The sequence below is a fragment of the Herpailurus yagouaroundi genome, unplaced genomic scaffold, assembly GCF_014898765.1.
Source record: "Herpailurus yagouaroundi ecotype Mexico unplaced genomic scaffold, PumYag 67793, whole genome shotgun sequence".
Classification (NCBI taxonomy): Eukaryota; Metazoa; Chordata; class Mammalia; order Carnivora; family Felidae; genus Herpailurus; species Herpailurus yagouaroundi.
The window spans coordinates 17,686,348-17,696,309 of NW_024420586.1; positions in this window are offsets into that span (position 1 = coordinate 17,686,348).

Genomic DNA, 9,962 nt, shown 5'->3' on the forward strand with positions numbered 1-9,962 from the left:
GTCTTGGCCGCCCCTGGAATGGTGATTGCTGAGGTGCGGACAGTCCCCCCCCCCCACCACCACCACCTCCCTGACGTAAGTGTGCGCCCAGAGAACTGGTCCAGCCACCTGGGTGCAGTCAGAGACCCGTCACCCCAGCCAGCTCCATCTCCCCTCAGCAATCATGGGTGCCGTGGAACCCTCGAAGACTCGGTGACATTCCCCCATCTGGCCCTGGGCCTCGGCCCACTGGCCTCAACACAGCTACGTTACTCCCACCAACGGAAGCTCCAGCGCCATCGCCAGCCGCCAAGCAACAAGGACGGCTCTGCTCAGCACACGGTGCCACCGCTCCGAGTTCTCTGATGTGGAGCCCGCCGCACGAGTAAGGGCTGCAGACTCCACACTGTCCCCCCAGAGCCCCCAACACAGCCAGACGCTGCTATGCCGCCGCCCGAGACATGCCCTTCACTTCTCAAATATCCCCCCTCCCGCCAGATCCCCGAGCGGGTGAGCGGAACTCCTTCAGAATGCTTCCCCAGCCTCAGCCCCATCTTCCCGCCACCCTCCCACCGTCCTCCCGAAGCAGAAGGAATAGCCTCTCCCCATCCCTCTTCCTGTCTGGTTGGGATTTCCCTCTCAAAATAAAGGAAGAAGTGAAGGGATATAGGAAATCGTCTTCTCTCCGGACGATGCCTGACTTCTGCCCAGTTTCCCCCTCCCCACCCCCCGCCAGTTTCCTCCCTGTGGGTTGAAACACAGTCTGCTTTGACCAGAGCTAAGCAATGGCCTCCGTGGTGAATAGCGCTCTGGAAACCCAGAGAGCCACTGGCACCCCACCTGTAAACACTGTCCCGAATGATCCATCCTTGCCCCGTGAGAAATGAAGGTGTCTCTCATTAGCCCCAAGAAACCACAAAGCGCTAGTCTCTTAGCAACTTGGAAGAGGAGCACACTTCTTTTTTTAATGCTTATTTATTTATTTTGAGAGGAGAGAGAGAGAGAGAGAGAGAGAGAGAGAGAATATCCCAAGCAGGCTCCATGCTGTCAGTGCAGAGCCCGGTGAGGGGCTCGATCCCATGAACCGTGAGATCATGACCTGCGCCGAAATAAGGGTCGGACGCTCAACCTACTGAGCCACCCAGACGCCCCCAGGGGCACACTCCTTAAGGCCTCTGGGGCGGGTCTCAGATGATGGCACGGTTCCACAGGTTATCAGGCAGCACCCACTGGGCGCAAGGCACCTGTCGGGGACTGGCGAGATAGCTGGCCCAGAGTTTCTTTCAAAGCACTTACAAGTGACATCATCATCCCTCGTGGCAGGCACTGCGACGCACCATCCAGCTCCCTTTGCAAGGTCTGACTCACTTACTGAGAGCTCTTGGCCACGGCCACACCCTCCCGGGCAGCCCACACCCAATGACTGATGGGGAGTATCATCTGGGGACCGCTCTGAGGGGCCATTGGGCTACAGAGCTCCCCCTGGGCCCAGCTGAGGCTCCTCCCTCTGCCCACCCCAGTTCTGTCCTCACCCTTCCTCAGGTGTGGACCCCAACGGTCCTCCTTAATAAACACCCCGCAGCTAAACTCCATCTCAGAGTTTGTTTCTCGAAGAACCCAGCCCCCATCACCCGCAATGCCTGGGGGGTGGGAGATGGGAGGGGGGAGTGACCAGGAGATTTGCCCAGGCCCATCCTGAGAGAGAGCGTGGCCGGACCTGGGGCAACCGCCAGCAAAAGTGGGGGCTGGCCCTCCAGGAAGGCAGGCCTCGCTCTCTCCCTTCTTCGAGGAGAGCTGTGGAAGCAGCATCTGCTAGGCCACAACTGGGGGCGGGGGGGGGGGGGAGGAGAGGGGTAGCGGGGAGCTAGGAGGGCTGGGAAGCAGGATGGGAGACAGGCCTGCGGGCAGGAGTGGGAAGAAGAGACACGGTGGGGCGAGGTGGCAGGGTGCAGACACGGGACCCGGGCCTGGCCCTTGGGAAACACAAGTTCCCCCCCATCCAAGTTGGGCTGGGTGACACCGACCAGATCCCTCCTGGCTCTGGGCCTGCCCCCTCCCCTGTCAGATGAGGGAGTGCCTCTGTGGATGAGGTGGCCCGTGAGGCCTCCTGCCTCTGGCGTGCTGGCCTCGTGCTAGGCCGTGCCTGCGGCCCTGGGCCTCACAGACATAGCCCAGATTGCTGAGAAAGCACGGCAGAATTCAGCAAGGGGACATCGGCCCTCTCCGTTTCTGGCGGGCCAGGAGGAGTCTCGTTGTTATGGGTTGAACTGTGTCCCCCTGAAAATCATACGTTGAAGCCCAAACCCCCCCAGGACTTCAGAATGTGACTATATCCGAGATAAGGCCTTTACAGAGGTGATTCAGGGAACATGAGGTCATTGGGGTGGGCCCCAATCCAATCTGACCGGTGTCCTTATAAAAGAGGACATTAGGACACAGACATGCACAGAGAGAAGACGTGAGGACGTAGGGAAGGGACGACCATCTACGAGCCAACGAGAGAAGGAGGCGTCAGAAGAAACCAACGCTGCTGACCCCTCGATCCCAGACTTACGGCCTCCAGAACTGCGAGGAAAGTGCATGTGTGTTGTTTCAGCCACCCAGGCTGCGGTCTCGCCATGACAGCCGGAGCACGAGAAAAGGCTGGTCAGTTAAACGTATAGACAACCCCAAACCTAGCACTGGAAGGCTTTGCTCCGCATCGGGAGGCCCGGACACTCCTGAGGGATTCCTGGCTGAGCAAGCATGCTTGGGCTTTGGGCTGGGCACGGCTCCCGCTCACCACACGCCAGGCTCCGGGAGGGCTGCGTGGGGCGGGAAGCTGCGTGCGGACTGCAGAGCCGAGAGCGATCGGGTGGGGCCCCGACCGTGTGGTTGACAACCTCACACCGTGTACAGCCCGGCCTGGGTGTTCCGCACCAAGGAGGGAGAGGAGAGAATGTTCTGACGGGCCGTGGACCACCACCGCTGTCTGGGTCTGTTTCCTTACCTCTGAGGAGATTTTCCAATAGGCGTGTGGTTCATCGCTCACTGCGAAATACAATCGGAGACGTAATAAGCTGTCCTCGCGGCCCAGACTTGGGGAGGGTCCACGACCCTACCATGGCCTGCTTTGCCCACTCAGGGCAGCCCGGGGTGTCTCCGAAGGGAGGCCCGGGACCACTCCCAAGGCTCCAAGAGCCGATTCTGCTTAGGAAAGGCCTTTCTCTAAATATTTTCTCTCCAGGTTTGGCTGGAGACAGTCACAGCCCGTCAGGGGGCTTGGAGAGCAAGCCTGCCAAGAGCCTCTGAGGACCGCCTTTGTAAAGAGAACCCCAGGAGCAGGGCTGGCCCACACCCAGGCAGCAACGGGACAGGCCCCCCCCTCCCCTCCCTGGGTTCAAGCCAGGGCACCCACTGCGGCCGGGAGTTCTAGGCCCAGGCAGACCCCAGAAAACAGCCCACAGCCCTCCAGTCAGCTGCCGTGTGTTTGTTTTTACAGCTGGTCCTCCCCGCTCCGCTGTTCCAGTGAGCAAAGGAATCTGTTTGTCTGAGAAAAAGAATGTGGCAGAGAAGGCGGGAGACGGCCCCGGGGCAGCCCCGACGGACTCAGCAGCTACAGAGCTCGCCAAATCCAGCCAGACGCCCAGGAGAGTCACCCAAAGGCCTAGAGGCCAAGGTCACGGACTCAGAGACACCCTCCCCTCCTCCCCCTCCAGATGGCCCTGCTCCTTGGTGGGCCAGGGCTTTGCCCAGAGTCCTCTAGGCAGGTACCAGGCTGGCAGTCTAAGTGCACGGAACAGGGACCCACCCTCCGGAGGCATTTTATTTGCTTCTCTCTCATTCACACACACACACACACACACACACACACACACACATTGAGAAGGAGGTCAGTCAGCTGTGTGTATGAGACAAGCACACGGGACTGAAAGCCAGCAAGCCCGTAGACCAGCTCAGGGAGGCCATCTGCCACACTGGAGTTCCAGCGAGAGCCCTCAGACCTGTCCTCTTTGTTCTAGAGCATTCTGGGAGGTCCAGCAGGAAGCCAGGCAAGAATCAGCTCAAAGTCACCCTCATTTGGGTGGTCTTGGTCGCAGGGACACCTGATATCCACATGTACCCATCACCCTCACCAACCCCCTGGGCTGACCAAGAAGTTGCCCCGGAGGCTGGGACGAGGGGTAGAAGGGACACATCGTTTCCGGGTAAAGTTTCTAGATTACAGCAGGCCCTTGCCCTTAAGTCGTCAGATTTGGGTTAGAAAATACCCCCACTGCTATTGTGATCTGGCTTGTGTTAAATCCCTCAGAGGTGTCGGGGAAGAATGTATAACAACCAATCCACCCCCTAAATCTTTCCTGGTCAGATTAATAATCAGGCATTTCTGTGAAGCCCTCAGGCGGGGCCCTCATGCTCTTGGAGAATGTTCAGTCTTACTGGGTCCCCTGTCCTGGTTGCCCCTTACCTGGCACCTGAGGCTGGAATTTTCAAGGCTCCCCACTAGCCTGTGATGAAGTCAGCCTGTCAGGGTGTGCAGCTGGGGGAAGAGGTTGAGGTAGAAATAGCCACGGCGGGGGCGCCTGGGTGGCTCAGTCGGTGAAGCGTCTGACTTCGGCTCAGGTCACGATCTCACGGCCTGTGAGTTCGAGCCCCGCATCGGGCTCCGTGCTGACAGCTCGGAGCCCGGAGCCCGCAGCCCGCTTCGGGTTCTGTGTCTCCCTCCCTCTCTCTCTGCCCCTTCCCCACTCGCGCTCTGTCTCTCCCTCTCTCAAAAATAAATACACATCAAAAAAGTTAAAAAAAAAAAAAAAAAAGAAAAAACCAGCCGCGCCAACACACACACATGCACACACGTGTGCCGGTCGGACGCTCAACCACCTGAACCACACAGGTGCCCTTAACATGAGGACATTAATACCTGCCTCAGTCCCCAAAGGCTTGGTCTAAGCATTACACGTAATAGGAGGGCCTTCCTACCACAGCCACCGATCCATAGCAGGGGTAGTTAGCCATATTTGCTTTTCTTGAGGTGAAATTCACATCACGTAAAATTCGCCATGCGAAGCATCTCAGCACGTACACGGCGGCGGCATTCGGTGCCTTTACAACGTTGTGCAAGCCTCACCGCTTTGCAACGCTAGAACATTTCATCTCCCGACAAGGAACCCGGTACCCATGAAGCAGCCACTCTCCCTTCTCCCCTCCCCTCCCCCGCCCCCGACAACTCCCGATCTCCTTCCGGTTCCTGTAGACGTGCCGACTGCGGACACCTCATACAAATGGAACCACACAAGAGGTGGCCTTGTGTCCCTGGCTTCTATCACTCAGCACCGCGTCTTCAAGGTCCATCCAGGATGTAGCAGCCGAGTCTTTTATTCCTTTCTGTGGCGGGATGCTAACACCGCGTGGCTAGACCTCGTTTCGTGGACCCCTTCACCAGCTGATGAACATTTGGGCCGTTTCTATTCGGGGCGGGCTCTCCATGAACATGCGTGCCCCCACGTTTTCTGGGTGCACGAACGTTTTCGATTCCCTCGGGTACACGCTTCCGCATGAAATTGCTAATCCCGCAGCAAGTCTGCGTTTAACTTTTTGAGGCCCTGCCTCTCGTCCGCAGCAGCTACACCGGTTATGTTCCCACGGGGTTTCTATTTCTCCACATCCTTGCCAACACTTGTTATTTTCCTTGGGGGGGCCCCCCCCCCACGGCCAACGATGCTGGAGCCTCTTTTCATGTGCTTCCCGGCCCGTGTGTTTTTTTCAGGTGCCGGTCATTCCCAGCAAGAATTACCCCGGGATTCAGCCAGTACACAAGAGTGGATGGAGTTCAACAGGAGAGGGGATTCGAGAATGCCCCGACCTCCATCCCCTCGGTCCGGATGTCGGAGCCACTGGATGGCTTCGAGAGCCCGGAGCGTGAGGCCACCACGGTGGCTGGCTTCGTCGACGGCCCACAGTAGGAAGAGGAACGGCATATCCTAGCAGCTCATTTACCTACTTTTCCCCTTCTTTCGGATAGATTCCAGGAGGAAGGCCACCAAGACACAGGGGACAGCAGTCATCACTGCGCCCGTTGAAACTGCCACGAGCTACACACCCGTGGATTCTCGCTATCCTGACCTCTCCAGCGGTGGCTGTTGCGGGCACAACGCTTTCAATGTTTTTGGGAACTGGACATAAAATTGTTTTCTATTTTTGGATTATGTTCACATAACAGAAACCTAGAAATTAAATGTATATCTTATGTTTCCCTCTTCAGCTACCTGTGGATTTTGCTCATTTACTAAGATCAAGCCATAAAATGAGCTCTTTCATGAAATAACTGCATCAACTATATGCGTTGTCCTCAATCGGGTTTCCCTTTATAATTTGATCGGAGCGTGGCTTAGTTTTTTTCGTCTTTGCGTTAAGCATTTTTGATGATCTGTGCAGTTAACCTTTATTTTCTATTTTCTGATTCCTTCTATCACATCCAAACTTAAAACGTCCTTCCCCGGGGGCAGAACATTGTTTTAAGATGAGATTCTTCAGAGAAGAATGTTCCAGCTCCCGAGAAATCACAAAATCCCTCACACAGGTTAGAGGACATCTGTTTCTTCCTGTCCCCAAGGTCCTTCCAGGGAGGGGGGATGGTTTAGCATCACAGTTAAGAGCACGGGCTCTGGGGGCGCCTGGGGGGCTCAGTCGGTTGAGCGTCCGACTTCGGCCCAGGTCACGATCTCAAAGTTTGTGAGTTCGAGCCCCACGTCGGGCTCTGTGCTGACAGCTCAGAGCCCGGAGCCTGCTTTGGATTCTGTGTCTCCCTCTCTGCCCCTCCCCTGCTCACGGTCTGTCTGTCTCTCTCTCTCTTTCAAAAATAATAAAAATTAATATTAAAAAAAAAAAAAGAGCAGGGGGTCTGGAGCCAGACGGCTGAATTTGCCCCAGCTCTGTTGAATAGGGTTATTGAGAAGATTAAAGTGTACCCTACGTTCATCTAAGGAACGCTTGGATCTGGCCAGGGTCGCCGATGTCCCAGGGTAAGTGAAGTAGAAGGAGGCCCCAGGTATTCTTTCTGGGGCTGTCAAAGAGAGGGCTACGCACAGGTCCAAGCCCGCGGCAGCTGCAAGTGAAAACGGTCACTAGGTCAGGGCTCCTGTCCCGTCCTCTCCCCCACCCGGCCCCCACCCCCGGGTGGCCCAGTCCCTGGAATTTTAAGTGGCCTGGAATTAGAAACTCTGTTAAAGAGAGGAGCCCGGAGACAGGCCTGGGGTTGGGCTGGGGGGGTGGGGGGAGGGATTCAAATGCTTGTGACTTTCAGGTGAGGGACTCAGCTCCCCAGGAAGCCAGTCAGCAGGGGGATGGTGACACGGCCTCAGCCAGACCAGCTGGGGGAAGGGGTGGTGCTGAGCCCCGGGAGTCTCTGCTGTGGAAAACAATGATCCCCATGTTTCTTCAACCCGGGTGGAGTTGAAGTCCCTCAGCTTAAAATTCCTAACCCTCCCCAACCACCCACAAACATCCTGCAACGGAGTAGCTGATAATGATAACAGCGGCCTCGCCTTGGCTTTGCAAACGGGTCTTACATTTGCCGTCCGAGAGTCATTCCTCTTGTGAGGCAAAGAAGCTGAGTGCTGTGGCTTCCATTTTGCAGAAGAGGCGACTGAGGCCCAAAAAAGGAAACACCGAGGCCAAGGTGTGGTCAAAGTGGGTCTCAAGCCAAAGGTTCTAAATCTTCGCCCAAAGCAGTGTCTTTGGCACCTCAGAAGCCCCTGGAGAACCCCAGGTGCCCACCCTGCCCCAGATTTCTGATTTAGTGGGTCTAACCCGGGGCCAACAATTAACTTTTTTTTTTTGCCCCCGTCTTTATTGAGGTATCACTGACAAATAAAAAGTTGTGTATATTTCAGACGTTCGACTTAATGTTTTGATGCACATTGTGAAATCACCATCACAGTCATCCAAGAGAAATGAAATCAGTGTCCCGAAGAGAATTCATTTTTCTTGTTAAGTTTATTTATTTATTTTGAGCGCGAGAGAGAGACAGAGCAGAGAGAGAGAGAGAGGGAGAGAGAGAGAATCCCAAGCAGGTTCCGCAGCAGATCAGCACAGAGCCCGACGCCGGGCTCGAACTCACGAACCGCAAGATCATGACCTGAGCCGAAGTCAGACGCCTAACCGACTGAGCCACCCAGGCGCCCCGAGAACACACTTTTCTAACAAGCTTCCAGGTGACACTGATGCCGTAGGGCTGGGGTGCGCGCTTGGAGAATCGCTGAATTCTGCCACTGCCTCGTACCTCCTCATTGCGTTCATAAAGAAACGCTTCCGGCAGCTCTGGGTGGACAGATTTGGGTGTCTTCCAGAGAATCTGTTAACGGCAGCATCCCCGAAACAGAAGGCAGGAGCAGCAGCGTCCAGCTGCGGGGTGTTTCACACATCAGGGAAGGCGCTTGGACGGAGAGGCTGGGGTAGTCCGGGCCGGGGACCTGAGCACAGGGGGTTAATTCTCAGTTCCTGCTGGGGAGTCCACGTGACTGGGAAGGAAGCAGGTGGAATGATTGCTTATATACAGAACCATCAAGGTCTTGGCTGTGTAAAACCCAATCATTACGTCCAGGTAGTAATGCGTTTTAGGCAATGTCTTCTGCTTATGCTCAGCAATGCATGAGTCTCAGAGCGGTGGCCAGAGAAATGGCGAGTTGTCGGATATTGAGCGAGTGATAATGGAATCCAGGAGGTGGAAATTACACGTCGAAAAGTAAAATCAATGCCCCGACTGTGAAATGACGGAATGCCTGGTGAGGAACCGTGCAGAGATGTCCCCCCTCCTCCGACCGCCCCCTCGCTCGGCACCGACCCTTAAGGTGCTCATCAGTTCCGAAGTTCCTTGAGGGCAGGGACCGTGTTTGAATCATGGGGGTAATCATATCAGGTCAGGGCAGAAACGGACCTCAGACAGCTTCCAGCCCTGGAATGGCAGATCGGGTGCCAGCTCGGACCATTTAGCGGTGGCTGCCTGAAGTCTCTTGGCTCTGTGGGGCGCTGAGCCATCAGCAATTAGCCATTCTTACCACGGGGCTGGGGAGGGGACGCTACACGATACAAGACAGCACTTTGCTCGGATTGGCCAATCCAGTCTAGTCCCACCTGCCCCGCTGACAGGCGAGGGAAGGACCGCTCCACCGCCCGTCCGTGTCCGCAGCGTGCCCCTGTCCCCTAGCAGCCACTGCCTGCCAGGCCAAGGGGTTTGTGCATATGATTCAAGGGTCCACCACCCTGGATGGGAGGGAAAAAAAAAAAAAAATGACATCTTCGGTTTTACTAACCTCTAACTGAAATCGAGCACTTCCTTCCATTGTGAGCGTGGGCAACAAACCAGAGTAGCATCAGCAGTCGCTGACTGTCACCAGTAGAAACCACAGCTATCTTTGCAGCACATCAGAGTCACTGCAGATCTCGCCACAGATCGCTTACACTCCTCACTAGGATGATAGCAGTTATTAGATCTGCCCCGAAATCTCGTTGCCGAAGGCATTTGTAAGGAAGCACATAGATTTACTGCATCACAAAGTCGTTTGAAAATATTTGGGCGGCTGCGTCCCAGTGGGATTGCTTCCTCTGTAATCCCGGTGTATACCTTTAAGCACGTTATTCTGAGAAGGGGTCCCCCGGCTTCATCAGACGCCAAAGGGGTGCGTGGTCCGCAACAAAAGGGTAAACCCCCTCCCCCCCCCCCCCCCCCCCCTGTGCGGACGGCAAGTCCCGGGCGCCGGGGCCCCTCCGGGGGGCCTGGGCTTCAGTCGGAAAAGCGGATGTGGGCGACACGGGCCGCCTCTGGTACCTTGTATACTTTGCCGTGACTTGGCGGCGACTGGCAGTTGAGACAGTGTGTGAACTGGCTGCTCTCCACTCTGGGGAGACAGCTGACCTCGGGGGCTCGCTGAGCCCAGATGCCCAGACGGTGACAGCTCTGGTCCCGTGCCAGGGCCTCCCCGGTTTGGCCTTCCACAGCGATGGCC